The following is a 20795-nucleotide window of genomic DNA, read 5'->3' as shown; positions in this document are numbered from 1 at the left end:
GGCGTAGATGCGACTTCCGGTGCCGCGCTGTTGCTGATCCCGCATTTTTCAGCGGGAGACTTGGCAGCTATGCCAACCACACGTGCAATCTTTTGAGCTGCTTCTTTCGTGTCAAGTTCTTCACACAGCTGAATTCAAGAGAAGGAAAAGCGCCCTGAAAAGCAAACACATCCCAAATACATGGACGCACGGACACAGCCCCATTGCAAACTTCGAAAGGTTCAGATTGGGTTCACTTCCTTCTTTGGAGGAGAGGTTGAGGCTTGGTTCTTATTTTATCCCAACGATTTCTCCTGTCCTTAGTGATAAAGCTGTCCATGTTCAGTGACCTTCTCCAAGTCCCCGCTTTATTGTGCTCACAGAGAGGCAGGGGGAGGGGGGGAGAGAGAGAGAGCTAGTGGTTGATGGATGAAACCCTTTGGTAAATATTTTAGAGCCTCTCCAGTGCTTAACAAAGCTTCATAGAGTCATCTCTTCCTCTTACTTTGCCTCCGTCTCCCTGGAGCCTCATGGAAATGTAAGCTCATGGAACGTGTTGTTTGGAGTGCACACATGTGTGATGATTTGGGTCTAAAAATATACATTGACCCAACACTATGCATCACCTTATTGCTTTTGTGGAGGGGAGTTGGGGCTTTTGCAATCAAGACTGGTTGTCTGACAGAAACTTGTGTGTGTGTGTGTGTGTGCGCGCGCGCACACAGATTATGTGTGTAGGGAAGGAAGGGCAGTCTGAGAGTTTGATCTAGGCCTACACAGTGAGTTGTTCAGATCTAGAAGACATGCCAGAATTGTGACACCTGCCCCAGACAACCATAATTCATTTATGTAGCTTTACAGAGTAATATAAGAGAAGGATGGATCCTCACTTTTGATCTAAATGTAACGGTGCTGGAAGTTTTACCGGGTGGCACCTGTTGTCCCAGTTTTACAGCCCTACACAATAGCATAGGAAGTTGCTTTATACCGAGCCACACGGTTGGTCCATCTAGTTCAGTATGACCTGCACTAACTGGCATCAGCTGATCAGGTGTCAGGAATGATCCAGCTCCCAGTGAAGGCTTGCAGCCAACAGAAGAAAGCAGCCAGGAACAGAGAGAGTTAACTTTCATGCAGGATGAACAGCAGCTAGTGCCAACTCCCCTGCCCCTTGGAATGCCAGCTGATAAGGGAATGGCTGCGGGAAGTTCAAACGGGCGTGAACAGAGACGGAAGAAGTTTGTCAGAAAGGGAGGAGGGGGGAGCTGACCCAATCCCTCCTCAGAGTCAGCTAAGGGGAGGGCTGTTAGACCGGAAACAAATTAAGCACTGGAAGACGCAAAAGTTCACCATATTCTGTAGGAACCGGAAGGATCTTCAGAAGGGTCATCTTGATTGATGATGTCGGAGGCTGTGTTAAAGCTGTCTGGAGCTATCTGTTTGTTCTGACACTAAATCCTCATTTTTAATTTGCTACGCTTACTGTGTTATGAAGCTCAGGGCCGTCTTAACCATAGGCGCCAGGGGTGCAGGGCACCTGGGCTCTGGGCTCTCAGGGGCACCAGGCTGAGAGTCTGGGGTCTGAGAGTTGGAGACCGTGGAAAAGCCTGTCCGTCGGTTGGAGTGCTGTGGCGGGTTCTTCTTCTGCGGGCAGCTCTGTGCCATGAGTTTGTGGGCGAGCTCTGCCCTCCTGCGTGTCTGGGATTGGCGTAGGACCATGGAGAGGCCCGCCCAGTGCACGCTGCTTACACCACGAGGTGCCCGGCTTCGCGTAGTCACTGAAGCTGACGCTTCAGGCTGGTATGTTGCGCTGGGCTCCTTATGTTTCCTGTTTTCTTTACCTAAGCAGAGATAAGCATGGTGTCAGCTCCCTAAAAAAAGGTTGACAACACTGGGGAAGTTTACAACACTGGGCAACCTGGGGGGGGGGTTGGATCTTTGCACCCCAGTGCCGCATATGCTTAAGCCAGCCCTGATCAAGCTGAGAACCTGGACTCCTGACATCAGGGTTCCAGGGTGGGCTTCCTTCCCAGCCCTACCTGGAGATGCTAGGGAGTCAACCTGGGGCATTCTGCATGCAAGGCAGATGCTCTACCATTCATTTATGGCCCTTATCCAGAACATTACATCATACTTTATTTATTACATTTATATTCCATTTTTTCCCAAGGAGCTCAAGGTGGTGAGCATGGTCATCTTCCTCCCCATTTTATCCTCACAACAACCCTACATAAAAAGAACCTGCTGGTACCCCCCTGCATGACCACCCAGCAGTTCTCTTATCTTCATGAAGACAGATTTGGTCTCTACCTCCTCCTTTCCTCTCCCACTTTCTGTGACCCTGCCTGAGGCTAATAAGCCATCAGAGGGAACCTAGAGGAACGTAGTCTTTATAAGTTACACCCTTAGTATCCTGCAGAACTACATCTAGCAGGGCAGGAAGGTCTCAGCTTATTCAGGTTCAAAGCACAGGGTGGTGGTTAACACTTGGGCTGGTGTTTTAGTTTACCTAGCTTTTCGTCTCCTCCATTCCTAGGACTCTGCTTTTAAACATGGCCAATGCATTGTTATCACCACCACCACCATTAAGACTCATTATAAAGGCTCATGAGGCTTTCCAGATATCAGGCCATTACCCATTCTGATTCTGTTAGCATTGAAGCTAAGACAAATGTTTGTGCTTGAAGCTATGCAAGGGAGGGAAATGGTTTTAATTTTGGTTTTTTTAAAAACGAATGGGCTCCCTTCAAGCCCCAAATTAAACTTGGCAAAGATGACATGTGCTTCGATTGAAAATGCTGACCCCAGAAGGCCATGCGGGTAAGTTTTTTTTAATGTAGCTTAATTCCACGGTTAGAGATTTATGGAAGTTATGAAGCAAAGCTCGGATGCTTGAGATTAAAAACAGAACAATGGAGCAGGCTGCAGAAGAAGCCAGCGCAGAATACAACTCAAGGCTGAATATTCATCTCACGACAGTGAACCCATACCCACCCTCTGTGTCTGCCCCACCCTCTGCATCAGGACTTGATAGAGAGAGAATCCAGCTTCTACAGTACTGCGCACAACAGCCCCATGAAGTGAGCCAAGGGAACTGCAGTGGGAACTGTCTCCTTTGGTAGTAAAATGCTCATGGGTAGTGGGTTGACTCATCCTAACTAGGCTAACTATTGTCTCCCTTAATCAGGAACAGTGACAAAAGGTTAACTGCTTGAGCTTTGATTATGCCTGCACAATTCTAATATCTATCAGCTCCAACTACTGGCTCAGATTCCACTCAATAGCAGCAGACAGCCCAACTCTGATGAACAATAGAACTTCCTGGGTAATTGTGTCCCCAGACAGTTATTTCTATTGCACAATTAATAAAGGGTTTTGCTGTTGTGTTTTTCCAGCTGACCTAAATGTCTTTCTCACATCCAGCAAACCTCCTGTACTCTTCAAGCCAGGCCAAGTGTCCACAGAGAAGAGCCAGGCAAGGTACAGGGAGAACCAACCTGGAAGAGAAAAACGAGGTTCAGTTACAGGCAGCTTATCAGATTCAGGACCAAGGACAGCTCTCAGGGAACGCAGGATTTGCTTCTTCAAGGTCCAAAGCTCAACTCTGGTTGAAACTATAGTTGGTTGCACACATTTCCCTCTCCTCTACTTTTTTTAAAAAAAACCCAAGTCAAGCCCAAAGGCTGTGCATTACTTCTGGCAGAAAGGATAGATTGCTTAACTCCCTCATTTTCCAACAATTTCTAATGGTTTGCCTCCTCAAACATTCACAGATATAGTACACCATGAACACTGGATTCTGGTTGGCATGACTTCAACAGTAAGATGGGGAGAGAATCTGTTTCCCATTCCCTTCATCTGAAAAGGCCTTTATTATTGCACCTGAGACTTGGCCCGTCTCTTCAGTCTGGGAGCAGCTGCTTAGCCAGAGGAGCAGAATCTTGGAATGCTTTTAAGCCAAGATTTCTCCGCTGGAGTTTTGTCTCTGGCATTTGCATATCTTACTGTGTCCTCTCCTTTAGGGAGTTCATCATGGGCTTGCAGCCTGCATAATTATTTTGTCTTGAGGCACATATGTTACATCTTTCTGTGACTTCATATGACTTCGTTGCAAAAGAGGTTGTTCTTTAAAGAATTGCCAAGTCAACCAAGAACACTTCCTGGCTGATTGATTACCTGTCTTTTAACCAGTTAATCCATTAAACTATAAATACTTTTATATATGACATAGTCAGCCCAGCCATTCAGACTGGTGGAAGGGGCCCTTCTCATCTCCTGACACGATCAACAGTTGCCTATTGTGCATGTTTACAGCATAGGGTCTTTGTGATAATCGTACTCTGACTATGGATCTCCCTCCCCTTGAATGAATGGATGGTCACATCACTCATGAAATTCCATCACCTGATCAAAATACACCTGTTTTGAAGGCTTACCACCCCACCTCCCTATGATTGAATGGGGGAAAGAGTGGGGAGGCTCAGAGGCTTTGTGGGTAGCATAGAGAGATTGTGCCATTGTGCTCAGGAATATCATATTAGTGAGTCCTGCGCAAGGGGTTGGTATGCAGTGATGTTGGGTTCACAGCAGGGTCTTGGTGGAACCCAGTCCCCTCCAGACCCAAGCTAGAGCCCAGAGCAATTTCTTACCCATCCAGATGTCTGGAAATTGGTTAATCCAGGTGTGATAATACAGCCAATTTGATTGGGTCAACCCAACACAGCTGAGTCTTTTTCTTCCTTTGCTAAGGGACAAACAAAGTTGTTAATGTACTACAAATATTCTGTTTGTGGGCTTCATTTTCTGCTTTGCCTGGTTATGCTCTCTCTCTCTCTCTCTCTCTCTCTCTCTCTCTCTCTCTCTCTCTCTCTCTCTCTCTCTCTCTCTCCTTTACCCCTGATACTTTTGATTTTTCAAGCTTTTCTCAAACGTGTCTGATGGGACCTGGCAGAGGTGTCAATTTGAGCCAAAGATTGAGGGGACTGATGACATGCCTTCTGATGTCAGGGAGTCAGGTGTGTGACATCAGGGCTTTGGAAGAAGCCAGGGGCAGAGTGAAACATGGTGTCAGAGGGTCATCATGGCTACTCTAGAGCAGGGGTGGCCAACTCCCAAGAGAATCTGATCTACTCACAGAGCTAAAAACTGGGAGTGATCTACCCCCTTTTGGGGGGTTCAGTTAAAAGCTGTTGAGTTTTTTTAAGGAAGGGAAGCCCTGTTTTTTGGGGTTTAGGTCAAACTTGTTGAGCTTCTTTTAGGAGGGAGGGAGGCCCATTTTTGTTTAGGGCTTCAGGTCATAGTTCAGCTTTTTTTAGGGAGGAGAAAAATTTTGGGTGAGCTTTTTTTAGGAGTGCCAGTGATCTAGCAGTGATCTACCACAGACATCCAGTGATCTACTGGTAGATCACAATCTACCTGTTGGACGTGCCTGCTCTAGAGTAACTCCGCTTAAGTCCAGTCTTTAAAGACTTTTATTATGCAAAGCATTTACAGTGCAGAGACAGCTTAAAACATGAGCTCTCATTCTGAATCAGAATCCGGCAATGCTGTACGTCTGTTCCTACCCCAGCAATGTATTTGGGGCACCCCAAAACGCCTCCCCCTTGACCTGCATCGCGGTGCTCTCCTTAACTCTTGCGCTGGAAGGAGCGATGCCCTCTCAGTCTCCTCCCTGTCAGGGCGGTGGCAGGGCTCTCCAGCATCCTGGAGCCCTTGCCTGCATCTCTCCGCCCCCGAGGTTTCCCATTGTTCCGCACACTGGTTTCTCTCTCCCTCTGAGTCTTTCCCCTCCCCCCTGGCTGCTTCAGACCCATTGATGCTCCCTGTGCTCGGCGAGGTGGATGTTAGGATGATGGGGGTTGACTCCCTGTAGGGAGTCACCCTTACACATCGCAACAGCACAGCTTCAGTGGCCAGCACCACCTCCTCTCTCATGCTCAGCCTCCTCCTGCTGCTGCTGCCATTGGCCATGGCCTGCTTCCCCTGTCTTTCCCTTATGTGGCAGGAGGAGGAGCTGCCAGCCATTGAAGCCACACCGTGCCATGCTTGCTTTGCTCTTGGCCTCCTCCACCCCCGATTGATGTGAACATTGGGAGGGCACTCACCAAAAAATGAGGGGACAAAAGATCTGGGCTCCTGGGAGTTGGTACCTATGGGACCGGGCAACCTGCATTGCTCATGTGATGTGAAATGAGACAGGCAGGGCACTTTTTGCTGCTTTTGCAAACAATGTGATAATTATAGAATACAAATTGTAGCTCTTAAAAATTTGGATGCCGCGTCTGTGGTCTAATCAGCAGCTTATTTTACAAAGTGACACACGTATAAATATATCTCCCCCCCCCCCCCCCCGGCTCTCCCCAACCCCCTTGCAAACCAGCTCCCGTCGCATCAGACTGAATCAGCGAAACACGGAGTGGGATTAACTAAATCTGCAGATTGAGCCAAGGAGCACTTGAACCCTTGAGCGCAAACATGCACAGCTGTGCCCAGCTCTACGTACACACATTGAAATGAAGGCAGCATCAGGAGACTCTGCCAGGATCAATAAGGTATGCAAATGTTGTCTCTCAGCCTCCCTGCACCAGAACTAGTAAAACAAGCTGCTTAACAAGCAAAATGGAAAGCAAGTCAGCTAGAAAATGAACCTCGTGGCAAGATGAAGTTACTCGGAGAGAAAGGCCAAATAAACCAAAGGCAGGAGGATATCTGGGGAGGAGCAAGCAGACCAAGAATTGGGATGGATTTATTTATTTCCCTTTGCCCAGCAACATTACAACAAAATATAAAAGCTTACAAAACTAAGGTGAGTCCTAAAAATATGCACCTCAAGTTTTTTTGTTTTTTGTTTTTAAAAAAACAGCATTCACTGGAAGTTGTGCAACAAAGGTGCCAGACACACCTCTGTGGGGACTCATGCTCAGTATGGGGTCTACTAAGACTCCCTAGATCCCTTTCACATGTGCTGATGTCAAGCCTCGCCCTATATTTGTGCATCTGGTTATTCTTCCCTATGTGTAAAGGTAAAGGGTAAAGGGACCCCTGACCATTAGGTCCAGTCATGACCGACTCTGGGGTTGCGGCGCTCATCTCGCATTATTGGCCGAGGGACCTTGCGTACAGCTTCCAGGTCATTTGGCCAGCATGACTAAGCCACTTCTGGCGAACCAGAGCAGCGCACGGAAACGCCGTTTACCTTCCCGCCGGAGCGGTACCTATTTATCTTCTTGCATTTTGACGTGCTTTTGAACTGCTAGGTTGGCAGGAGCTGGGACCGAGCAATGGGAGCTCACCCCGTCGCAGGGATTCGAACCGCCGACCTTCTGATCTGCAAGCCCTACGCTCTGTGGTTTAACCCACAGCGCCACCCGCATCCCCATGTGTAGAACCGTACATTTGTCCCTATTGAGATTCATTTGTTAAAGTTTTGGCCCAGTTCTCCAATCTCTTAAGGTGACTCTGAATCCTGATTCTATCTTCTGAGGTTCTAGATAACCCTCCCAGACTCACCAGGAAACCGCTAAATGGCAGAAGAGGAGCAGCTCTGACATCTTCTTTGAAGCTGTCCAAGACGGTGGCCATCAGTACACCTGGTGGGATCAAATTTCATGGTTGAACAATGTGCTGCATGGAGGACCTTTTTTGTCTCTCCTCATTTAGCTGCACAACACCATGGAGTTATTGTATTATGAGAGATGGAGATAAAATGTCTCCCTATCTACTTTCTACACACGGTGCATAATTCTAGACCCCTCTATCATGTCTCCTTTCTTACCTTTTATTTAAGCAAAAACGCCCCAGATGTTGCAACCCTCCCTTAAGAATCTCCCTTCTTCTAACCTGAGTTGCCTGCTTTGTATGCCTGTTCCCAGGCCTTCCTGCTTCTTCTGGGGAAAATGAGAGCAAGTGCTTGTTTGCATCTCCTAGAGTTCTAGTGTTTCTGATCCTGAAAGGATTCTTATTTGGACTTTGCATGACCATTAGTCCAGCAGGAGCAGGCAGAGATCCATTGGCATTCGTGCAATCCTGAATCTACCTGTGCAGTGTTGAAATAACTCACTTTCTCTTTCCGTCTCTCATTGGGTAGCTTAAGAGTGGAAGGTTGGGGAGTTCATGCTTGCAGTGGCAACATTCAAGGGCAGGGGCAGGAATGAGGTTTCGAATTCTCAAGGGAGAGAGAGGAGCCAGGTGCGCTGACAAAGAACATTTCTGTGATGTTCAATGTGTCTTGCATCAACCAGAATTTTTGCATCTCAACAGAATATCCACCTGGATGAGTTGGCCAGTCATCTCCAGCAACAGCAGCTGCATGAATCTTTCATAAGAACATCAAAGTTGTTGGAGCACCTCACATATGTCTCTCCCCAGCCACACATACACCCAGAACTTCCATGGGTGGGAGTGTTAACACCAGGATATAAAGGTAAAGGGTAAAGGGACCCCTGACCATTAGGTCCAGTCGTGACCGACTCTGGGGTTGCGGCGCTCATCTCGCGTTATTGGCCGAGGGAGCCAGCGTACAGCCTCCAGGTCATGTGGCTAGCATGACAAAGCCGCTTCTGGCGAACCAGAGCAGCACACGGAAACACCGTTTACCTTTCCACTGTAGTGGTACCTATTTATCTACTTGCACTTTGAGGTGCTTTCGAACTGCTAGGTTGGCAGGAGCTGGGACCGAGCAACGGGAGCTCACCCCGTCGCAGAGATTAAAACCGCCGACCTTCTGATCGGCAAGCCCTAGGCTCTGTGGTTTAACCCACAGCACCACCTGCATCCCAACATCAGGATATAGGCAGTCCCAAAACTCAGAGTGAGTGGCAATATGATTTGTGCCAGCAATTTGAGTTAGAAGAGTCCCGCAGCAGATCCTGATAGAATTCAGTTCCATGCAGGCCCAGAGCTAAAAAGCTGATCTAAAGGCAAAGGCAATCGCATGCCAGGTTCTAAGAGTCACAGCATATTTTTTAAACCCGGTAAATTAACATTAAGGCACCCTGAGAAAACATCTGTTTTGAAAGGCACTTAGGTCCTGCTTGAGGGTTTCTCAGAGGCATCTGTGTGGCCACTGTGAGAGCAGGATGCTGGACTAGGTGGGCTGTTGGCCTGATCCAGCAAGCTCTTACGTTTTTAAGGCACCACATATATTCCAAAATAGCAAGATATGAGGCAAGCTGGAGCAGAGCTACAAGGAAGAAAAACCAGGCATGGAACTGGCTCTCAAGTTAATTACTGTGTTTCTCCGAAAATAAGACACCACCTTATATTTATTTTTCCTTTAAAAAACAACCGATGGCTTATTTTCAGGGGATGTCTTATTTTAGGAGAAACAGGGTAGGTAATCACATGCTTTGTATTCAGTCAGTTCCACCACTGTCATCTCCAGTAAAAGTGGAGAGGGCAGACCAGGGGGTTGGCAGGGGGTTGGACTGGATGGCCCTTGTGGTCTCTTCCAACTCTATGATTCTATGATTCAGACAGGAAGTTATGGGAAATACTTCAGCCATAGCTTCTGGCAGTCAAAGTAGACAGCAGTAGTCAACATGATGTTCTTCAGATGTTTTGGACTACAGATCCCATCATCTCTGATCAATCATTGGCCATGCTGGCTTGAGCTGATGGGAGCTGGAATCCCATGCTCAGACACAGAGCTTGTGGATGAAAGGTCATTGTCCAAATTGGCTGGCTGTGGTTCTTCAGGATTTGTGCTGGTCCCTTGGGTTATCCTAGAGGTGAAGTCCAGTCCATGGTTCATAGGTTCAGGGTCAAGACAGTCCAAAGTAGCCGAAGCTGGGTGCAGGGCAGGGCATCAGGTGAGGTCATGAACAGGTACATGGATCAGGAACTAAGGCAGGTCAGAGGCACAGGCAGGAAAGCAGGGCAGGTTGAAGACAGGAACACTGGCAGGGTCTAGCAACCAACAATGTTGCTCCCACAACCAGGGGCGGGGTTTGGCCGCCTTTTATCTAGAATGGGGTAATGGACGGCCCCGATCCCCTGGCGACTCACTTCGTCGCCTCGCCTGGAGGTGAGCACTCCTCCTGCGAGTGCTCTCCTTCTATCAGCCCTGAGTCTCTGCAGCTCGGGAGATGCCGGTGGGTTAATGGACGCAGGAGCTGCCTCAGCCCCAGCCAGCAGTGGGCCAGCTGCTAGTGACGACCCGGCTGATGGCAACGAGGTATCTTCTGCACCTGGAACCAAGGCAGGCTCAGGCCCCAGACTCAGCTCAGCTGATACTTGATGCAAAGGAGTTTGAGTGGACTGAGGTTCCTCAGGAGACAGGCCCCAAACTTGGTTCAGTCAATGTCCCAGGCAGAGGGTCCGGTGCAGGCTGCGATTCCTCCAGCTCAGAGTCCAAGCTCAAGTCCCAGGTCATCACAGGATTTCAGATGGAGGTCTTTTCCCAGTCCCACCTGGGTACTAACTCTAGAACCCTAGTATGTGTCAGAGGGTTGTCGTGGCTACTCTAGAGTAACTCCGCTTGAGTCCAGTTTGTCTTCAAAGATGTTTATTGTGCTAATTATTTACAGTGTAGAGACAGCTTAAAACATGACCTCTCATCCCGAATCAGAATCTGGCAATGGTGTAAGTCTGTTCCTACGCCAGCATAGTAGTCGGGGCACCCCAAAACGCCACCCCCTTGACCTGCATTGCGGTGCTCTCCTTACTTCTGGCACCGGAAGGAGTGATGCCCTCTCAGCTTCCTCCCTGAGCAGTCAGTGCCCTGGCTCTCCAACATCCCTGAGCACCTGCCTGCATCCCTCCGCCCCCAGGCTTTCTCATTGTTCCTCCCTCTGATTTCTCTCCTCCTCCGAGACTCTCCCTTCCCCTCTGGCTGCTTCAGACCCACTGGTGCTCTCTGTACTTGATGAGGTGGACGTCAGGATGATGGGGGCTGGCTCCCTGTAGGGAGTCACCCTTACAGTATGAAAAACATGTGATCTAATACTAAAGTAAGGCTTTCAGGTATAAGGGGGGCGGTGGCACAACAGACCTCATGGAAAAGCGGAGCTTTAAAGAAGGATCTGGAGAGGGGGGGGGGACAGCAACATGTAACATGTACAGTAGATGTTTTGGGATTGTGTCCCAGGAATAGGGAGCAGCAAAGAAGAGGCGATGTTGTCATTCGAGGGAGAAGGGGTTTTGTTTTCACTGCATTTTAAATCAACCGTACTTAATTCACACTTCCTGGAGCTATATGCAAACCGAAACACACCTACTGTACTCCAAAATTCACACTTCTTGCATTTTATGATGGGGCGTGTCAACTAGGAAAATGATCAGAAGTGCATAAATTAGTGGAAATTGTGCATCAAAATACATATATTAAGAACACAAGATCAGACCAGTGGCCCATCTAGTCTAACATCATGTTCTCAGAGAAGCCAGCCAGATGCCTGTGGGAAACCCACAAACAGGACCCAAGCACAAGAACCCTCTTCCCATCTGAGATTCCAGACAACTCATATTGAGGACCATTATTGCCTTTAACTGTGAAGGCAGAGAATAGCCAACACAGCTAGTGACCACTGATAGACTTCTCCTCCATGAATTTGTCTAATGCTGTTTTAAACCATCCAAGCTGGTGGACACCATTGCCTCCTTTCCTGGCGGTTTTAAGCAGAGGTTGGATGGCTGTCTGTCATGGATGCTTTAGCTGAGATTCCTGCATTGCAGGGGGTTGGACTAGATGACCTTTGGGGTCTCTTCCAGCTCTACAATTTTATGATCCCTGTGGGAGCAAGTTCCATAATTTTACTATGTGCTGCATGAATAAGTCCTTATTTCTATCTGTCCCAAATCTTCCAGCATTCAGCTTCATTGGATGTCTACGAGTTTAAGTGTTATGAGAGAGCGAGAAACAGTTTTCTCCATGCAATTTCTCCCTACCTTGCACCACTTTATAAACTTCTATCATGTCACCTCTTTCTCACCTTTTCTCTAAACTGAAAAAGCCTCAAATGTTATAACCTTTTCTTTCTCCATCCCTTTGATAATTTTGGCTGCCCTTTTCTGAACCTTCTTCCAACGCTACAATATTCTTTTTGAGGGCATGCAGGTATTGAAAATAATACAAAAAGCACCTTAACTTTGAGAAATTGCTTGCAAAAATCTCTGTTAGATAAAAATGCATATTGGGGAAAATGCACACAAAAATATGAATGAATATTCATGAGGTTTTCTTATATATATAAAAAGCAAAGATGCAGTGAACTAAATGTAACATCAGAAAAAATGATAACTGAAAAAGATAAGTTTGCCCATCCCTGTTTGAGGGTGCGGAATACCTTCAGATGGCTGAAGATTGTGGAACTGGAGGAAGGTCAAATACAGGGATGTTGTTGGTGTCTGTCTGTCTTGAAAGACAATAGAATGCACCTCCTGGGGGTGAAGTCAAAAAGCTGAAGAATTCCCATGGTTGTAGAGCAGGCATCCCCAAACTTCGGCCCTCCAGATGTTTTGGATTACAATTCCCATCTTCCCCGACCACTGGTCCTGTTAACTAGGGATCATGGGAGTTGTAGGCCAAAACATCTGGAGGGCCGCAGTTTGGGGATGCCTGCAGTAGAGACTGGTAACTCATAACTGCTGCCTCTCATGTTGTTTTTGCTGTGTTACCAGCACTGAGGTGACCTCCGGCGTATAGTTTCCAGGTCATGGCCTAACACCCCACAAATCCCTATGATACCTGTGATATCTGCATTCCCCTAAAATATCTGAATAAACTTGGCCGCCACATCTTATTGCCCTTAGATTCATAGAATCATAGAGTTGGAAGAGACCACAAGGGCCATCCAGTCCAACCCCCTGCCAAGCAGGAAACACCATCAAAGCGTTCTTGACATATGCCTGTCAAGCCTCTGCTTAAAGACCTCCAAAGAAGGAGACTCCACCACACTCCTTGGTAGCAAATTCCACTGCCCTTCCTCCTTTCCATCTCATTTAAAACAAAGTTAATATGAAAACTGCAGTGCTATTTAATTTATCACTAAACAAATGTGCTCTACTAAATCTCCATTGACTGAATCATCATCTTGTGTATTACTGCCACTATTTTGAATGTTGGTTCTTAAACAAAGCTTCCGATGCTGCAATTCAGAGCTTCAGTTCTATTGGTGATAATTCACTTTTTGCATCAGCAACAAAGCAACTGAAATGTTTAAAACGAAAACAAAAGTAGAACCACCTTGGTGGAGGATTGATAGAACAAAAACGAGCAGACTCGGCTACAGAAAAGCTGATGATGTGTTTCAGGCAACCGAGTGAGTTCTTGACGGAGCTGCAAATTGAATTGGTATGATTTCCAAAGTCGACGCTTGCAAGCAATCAATTGGGGATAATCTTCAGACCAACATGATAGCTTGTCATCAGAGACAACAGATTATAGAATCAAACACATCTAGCACTTACATTTTCCCCACTTACAGATTGCTATGCAGTGCTGAGTTATAAATGGCTTAGCATTTATTTTATTTTTATTGCACTATGTGGAAATCATACTAAAATGGATGCCTTCATGCTCCGCTTTGAGCTTTTGAGATACAAAATCAGGCTGGTTATTGCTAAAATCCTGGAGGGTGAATATTATCATCGCCATGCCCCTTCACCAGGAGTCCCAGGGCAGGTTAAAACAAAAGGTGGACTTTTGATGTGATCAATACCTGATACCAAGTCAGACTCTTGGTCCATCTATCTCAGTATTGCCTTCACTGAATGGCAGCCGCTCTCCAGGGTTTCGCAGAATCGTAGAGTTGGAAGAGACCCCCAAGGGTCATTTAGTCCAGCCACCTGCAATGTAGGAATAGGGGGAAATTGAACCCACAACCTTGGCATTGACATCACTGCACTCCAAGAATCCTATCTGGAGATGCTTGAGATTGGAGCTGGGATCTTCTGTTTCCGAATCTTGTGCTGTACCATTAAGATGTGGACCCTCCTGAAATCAGATCCTTGATTGATTTAGCCCAGTGGTTCCCAACAGGTGGTCCGGGGACCCCCAGGGGTCCGCGAGCTATGCCAGAGGGGTCCACAAGATGCTATTAGAATAAAAAATATATTAAATATATTTCGTATGATAACAGATTTTTTGTTTTGGCCGCTTCCTGCATGAGCAGAGTCTAACGCAAAACTAGAATTGGATAGAGGCAGTAGTTCTGCTGTATGCCGTTAGGTGGCGCTTTACAAACACTACTGTTTTGCAAAGAGGCGGCGCGCGCATTCTACCAACGCTCACCTCCCCCCCCCAAGATGCTTTGTGCGCGTCGGCTTCATTTGTGCGCTACTGCGCAGGTACCCTGTCTTCTCCATTCCACTCCCTCCTCCCTGGCGCGCGCTGCCTCTTTGCAAAACAGTAGTGTTTGTAAACAAAGCATTTTTTCGCGGAAGCTACAGTTCGCGTAGTTAAAAATGGAAAAAGGTGGTTCGTTAAAACGACAAAGGCCTACAGATGAAGAGGAAGATAATGCATTTGATGTTCAAGCAATGGGGGTCCTTGTCACAATAGCGGCTCGATGAGGGGTCATCGAGAAAATTTTGTTGGGAACCCCTGATCTAGCCCACTATTATCCACAATAATCTGCAGCAACTCTCTATGTTGGCTTGGACTGATCAGAGTGGAACAAAATCTAGAGGGACGCCGGTTAGCCAACCATGATCTGCTAGCTCTTCGTGATTAAGGCATCTCCCCTGCCAGGTAAGTGTAAGCTTGCGATAAAAGCCTCCCAACTCAGGAAAGCTCATGAGTCTACCCTACCGCACTGAGTCACCTGTCTATATATGCTCTACATATTGTAAGGATTTTATCACATGTTTTTTAATATGCTTCTGAGATTGATTGCTCTCCTGACCACTAAAAGTTGCTGTTGTTGCTATCTCCTCTTTTATTTTAAATGTTTATATAACTTCCTATATCTAGTTGATGTCTGGTTGCTTTACAATGATATAAGAACATCAAGTTTTTAAAAAATAAATAAAAAATACACTACACATCTACTAATACTACAATGCAAAATCAGAATACAGAGTTCCAAGTTCATTTAAAATCAACCAATGTCTCTAACAGCTTGATAGAGATTTAAAAAGCCATTGATTTAGTTGGCAGGTTAAAATAATCTCTAGCCTATTAAATGTGGGGAGGACTGTTATTAGGTTTATTGTATTGTTATGTTGTGTATTATGCTTTTATTATTATGTTGCATAAAGTATGTGCTTAATGTTGTACACCACCCTGAGATCTTTGGATAAAGGGCTTAACAACAACAAGAACAACAACAGTGCCCCCTGAATAGCAATAAATAAGGTGCTGGTTAAGCCTTCTTAGTGACGGAGTTTCAAAACCGGATGCTACAGCCAAAAGTATCCTATATCTGGTCAACATTCACCTCTGATGGCACTCAAACAAGAGAATAGACAGGTGTCCTCAATGCATTGTCAGGTCAATACAAGACTGGTCATCATAGCTGTCAAGTTCTCCCTTCTTTAAAGGGAAATTCCCTTATGCTGAATAGGCTTCCTCACGAGAAAAGGGAAAACTTGACAGCTATGCTGGTCATACCTTGACTCCTGACGTTAGGTGTATGGTTAACAGCAAAGAGTATAAATCTATATAAAGATAATTATTTGAAAACCTGGGAGGATATTAAAAGAAATTTGCAAATATGGGATAGAATGAAACTTTCACTGCTGGGCAGGATGTTGACCATCAGTAGTGGAAATCAAATGAAAAGATTTCAAGAGCTCTGGCCAGGTAGTAGATTAATTTTTAGAAAGTTTTAAGTTGACAATAATAAGACAAATTCCAGTAGCAATCCAGTTTTTAGAAATCCAGGACAAGACCCTGTTTCGGTTTATTCTTCATCAGCTTCATAGTTTCATAGTTTCAAGGTCAAAGCGTAACATTCATGTTTTTCTAACTTACTCAATCTCAACAGATGAATGAAGAATGCATGGAGTATGCAGAAATGACAAAATTTACCGAAATAATAAGAAATCAAGACAACAAACTTTTTAGAAAGGAATGGAAATGGCTTATTGAGTAGTTACAAACAAACTGAAAACAGATCAAGACATTGGCAGGATTATTGTAAAATCCTGCACGCACGCACGCACGCGCGCGCGCACACACACACACACACACACACACACAAGATATATATGAGAATAGATGATAAAATAGTAAGTTAAGGCAAAGGAACTGCAGAAATAGAGTGAGTCGAAATTGAAAGCGTTAAAATTATGGTTAAATGATTGTTGAAATGTACATGAATGAAAATTATGAATATAAATTATTATTTTTTAAAATAAACCAACTAGGGCAGTCTCTGGCAGCAGTCTGGAATCAACAGCAGAAGCTTTTACCACCAACTTTCAAGAACACAAAATGCACTGTTAAGATGGTTTTGCTGTTCATGTTTTTGCACCATTCAATTTAGGTCATATCTATGCTACAAACCAACACTACTAACTGGTGCTTTTCGGTAGCACACCCATCAAATAAATGGAGTTTTAGCACCACTCTGACCCAATTACTAGGTGTCATGTTCCTCTAAAAGCAAAATAAAATAAAATTGAAATCTGTAAGTTGAAGAAGGAAGAGGCTTTTGTTCCGTCACCTGAGATCAGGTTATAAGCTGAGACAAGATATGCCAAAAACAATAAAGACCAACCAACCTCCATCTTTCAATTTGAGGCTTCAACACAAAGCAGTAAAAGCATAGGCAGCAACAGCAGCAACAGCAACCTCTAACGCCAGTTGCATGAAGTGGTTGTGAAATGGAAGAAGCACCCAACTGGAAATTAGCCATTGGCGGTTAGGACTCAGGCCGAGCCAGAATTTCTTCAAAAATAATAATAAAGTCATAGAACTATTGAATTGGAAGGGACACCCTGGGTCATGTAGTCCAACCCCCTGCAATGCAGGAATCTCAACTAAGGCATCCATGATAGATGGCCATCCAATCTCTGCTTTAAAACTTCCAAGGAAGGAGAGTTCACCAGCTTCCACGGGACTCCATCTCACTGTTGAACAGCTCTTGCCGTAAAAAAGTTCTTCCTGATGTTAACCAGAAGCTTTTTTCATAGGTATTTTAGGACAAGAACTGCCAAAAGAAAAATGGACATTGCCTAGGGCTTGCCGATCAGAAGGTCCGCAGTTCGAATCGCCGCGACGGGGTGAGCTCCCGTTGTTCTGTCCCAGCTCCTGCCCACCTAGCAGTTCGAAAGCATGTCAAGTGCAAGTAGATAAATAGGTACCACTCTGGCGGGAAGGTAAACGGCGTTTCCGTGCGCTGCTCTGGTTCGCCAGAAGCTGCTTAGTCATGCTGGCCATATGACCCGGAAGCTGTCTGCGGACAAACGCCGACTCCCTCGGCCTATAGAGCAAGATGAGCGCTGCAACCCCAGAGTCGTCCATGACTGGACCTACCATAATGGTCAGGGGCACCTTTACAACAGCAGCAAGAATTCTAATAGCACAAAATTGGAAGACTGGAGAAGTACCATCTAAATAACAATGGCAAGAAAAATTGATGAACTATGCAGAGTTAGCAAAGTTAACAGACAAACTGCGAGAAAAGGACAACAGGGAATTTGAAAAAGAATGGGAACCTTTTACAATATATTTGCAGAAACACCACAAACAAACAAACATGGACTCGCTGGCAGGATTTAAATAAACATTTACAATTTTATTTACATAAAACAAGGAATATAACACTGGGATAACATAGTATTGTATATAAACAGCAGAACGTATCATCTGATGTAATAAACCAGAAATGGAAGAGGAGGGAAGTCAACCTGGTGTGTGTGTGTGTGAAAAATTAATGTTTAGTATTGATATTGGATATTTGTTTCAAAAATGGAAATCAATAAAATCTTTAACAAAAATAAATAATGGAAGTTCTTCCTGATGTTTAGTCTGAATCTCCTTTCTTGTCACTTGAATCCATTGGTTTGGGTCCTACCCTTCAGAGCAGGAGAAAAGAAGCTTGCTCCATCTTTCATGTGACAGCCCTTGAGATATTTGAAGATGGCTATCATATCTCCTCTAAGTTCTCCGTTTCTCCAGACTAAACATACCCAACTCCCTCAACCGTTCCTCATAAGGCTTGGTCTCCAGAGCCAACTAGAACTAGTCACAGTACTCCAGGTGTAGCCAGACCAAGGCGGAAGAAAGCGGCATTATTATTTCCCTTGATCGGGACGCTGAACTTCTGTTGATGCCGCCTAGAATGGCGTATGCCTTTTTGGCTGCTGCATCACACTGTTGACTCATGCCAAGCTTGCGGTCTGCTAAGACCCCTAGATTCTTTTCACATGTACAGGCAAGCCAGATGTCCCCCATCTTATATTTGTGCAGCTGGTTCTTCCTCCCTAAGTGTAGAACCTTACATTTGTCCCTACTAAAATTCATTTCGTTAGTTAGTCTCCATTCTCTTCTGTTCATTCTGAATCTTGATTCTGTCTTCTGCAACATTGACTACCTCTCTCTGTTTGGTTTCATCTGCAAATTGGATGAGCATCCCCTCCATTCCTTTATCCAAGTCGTTTATAAAAATGCTGAACAACTTCAGGCCCAGGACAGAACCCTGCAGCACTCCACTTGTTCCTTTTTTTCCAGTATGATGAGGAACCATTAGTGAGCACTCTTTGGGTTGGGTCAGTCAACCAGCTACAAATCCACTGAACAGTAACCTCGTCCAGGCCACAATTTCAGCCCTGAATTAGGGGAAGGAAGAGACAAGGCTCATTTTTTTCTCCTTTGCTGATAAGCTATTTCCCAGCAGAGAGGGCAGTGCCCCCCAGCCTTGAAAAGGGGGGCAACAATTCTGTAGCAGTGCCTGTGGCTAGCTCGCTGAAGGATCTCAGGTAGCAAGTGTTGGGGAAAGGTGCCATTCTGCCCAAAAGAATCAACAGCACTGGCCAAAGTGATTTCATTCAGGAGAGCAGGGATGGAAGGACCTATAGCTCTCTAGATGTTGTTGGATTATGACTTCTATCTGTTGGGCATGTTGTCTGGGGTGGGTGGAGTACAATGGCATGGAGAGCGCAAGTGGTCCCCCCCATCCCTGCAGTAGAAGATGACTTTAGGGGTGGGGAAGGCAGTGGCATAGCATGGGTTGCCAGAGCCCGGGGCTGCACAGAGTGGGTGGGTGGGAAACATGCAGAGTATGCATGCACATTCAACTGCCTAATGGGGTCCACGTCACCCAGGAGATCGCAGTCACAGAGATAAGAAAAGGAGAGTCGTTTCATTGTCTGGAGAGGTCACTTCCTGGTTTCATGGAATAGTCATTTTCAACAGAGTCCAGCGACGGAAGCTAGCAGCTGTCTTGAGGCAGCACCGGGGGTTGAAACTTTGTGCCGTCTAACAATTTTGTGCCTGGGACAACTGCCCCTGTGCCCCCACCACCACTAGGGGAAGGGCCCCCATTTTTGCAAGGGGGAGGTCCCAGGTTCAGTCCACAGAACCTCCAGTTAAGATGATCAAGTAGCAAGGCTAAGCAAGGCCCTCTTCTGCCTATACTGGGTATAATTTCTTCTATCATATAACTCAAGATAACATATATGTGGTTTCTAGGCAGTCAGGCACTCGGACACTGACTGGACCCAGACCTGATTAGCTTCAGCATCAAATACCTTCGGGGACCATTGCTATTCCTTTCTGACTGGCTTTCCTTCAGGGCTGGCGACTGTTCCCTTCAATTCACAGCCATCCCTATCTCCACCCCATGTTTGCTTAACTCATGGTCCAACTGCATCATGAGCTCTGTAGTCTTCTGTGTGCCCGGCTCATCAGAAGGGAGATGGCTTTCTGTTAGCAGCGAGAAGACAGACGCTTGAGTGCAGAAGACTCCAAATGAATATTATATAGAAATGTGTCATGCTAATTCTTGCAAACGAACACCACTTGTCGAAAGCAGAGAACATTCCGGAACGCCTGCCAGACATCTTGCGGGAGGATTTGGAGGCTACAGACCTGTAATAGCTGACCTGGATTCCCGTTTTTCACAGTTAGGGCAGCAGCTCAAGTCAGAAAGAGCAGAGGCATCGTAAGGGTGGGAGGGAAGCAGGAGCAGCTCTTTATGCAGAAGGGAAAGTGCTGGGACAATGTTTCCACCTTTATTGCAATGTCACCAGCTGGAAAGCAAATTAGATGCCTCTTGTACATCCTCATGCATTATGTATTTGTGCTATATAATGCATAAGCATTGCCTCTGTTCTGAAAGCATGCTGGTCTCTCTCCCTTTACATTTTAAACCAAAAAACCCCCCACAAAACCTAAAATAAAACTAAAATAGCCACACACATTTTCGTTATCTTCTAGCTGTATTGGACGCTTGTGGAACCTATACATCCAGGCTTGGTGAAAATAGGGACCGAAGAGAAAGGAAGGTGATCTTAAAAAAAAAGCAGAGGTTTTATGTTTTCCTAAAAAGGATACTTTAGCTGCTTTAAATTTACTGGAATGGGGGAATGCAGTGGAAATGGATATTTCATGTTCTCTCTGATTGCTTGGCTGGGAGGCATTTTGTTCAACACTAGCTCTTTGGCAGGCTGAGGGTGGGAGTGGACTGGGCAGAGGAGTGGGCTGCTCCCAACCCTGTCGTTATCCGCCAGTCTCCTGTCTGCTGTCACCAGCTTATCCAGGGACGTGGGTGGCGCTGTGGTCTAAACAACTGAGCCTCTTGGGCTTGCCAATCAGAAGGTTGGCAGTTCAAATCCCCGTTGCCCTGCCCCAGCTCCTGCCAACCTAGCAGTTCGAAAGCACACCGGTGCAAGTAGATAAATAGGTGCAGCTGCAGCGGGAAGGTAAATGG

This window comes from Zootoca vivipara, chromosome 14 (assembly GCF_963506605.1).
Source record: "Zootoca vivipara chromosome 14, rZooViv1.1, whole genome shotgun sequence".
NCBI classification, from domain to species: domain Eukaryota; kingdom Metazoa; phylum Chordata; class Lepidosauria; order Squamata; family Lacertidae; genus Zootoca; species Zootoca vivipara.
The sequence above is the reverse complement of the archived record's forward strand: the minus strand, read 5'-3'. Positions refer to the sequence as shown.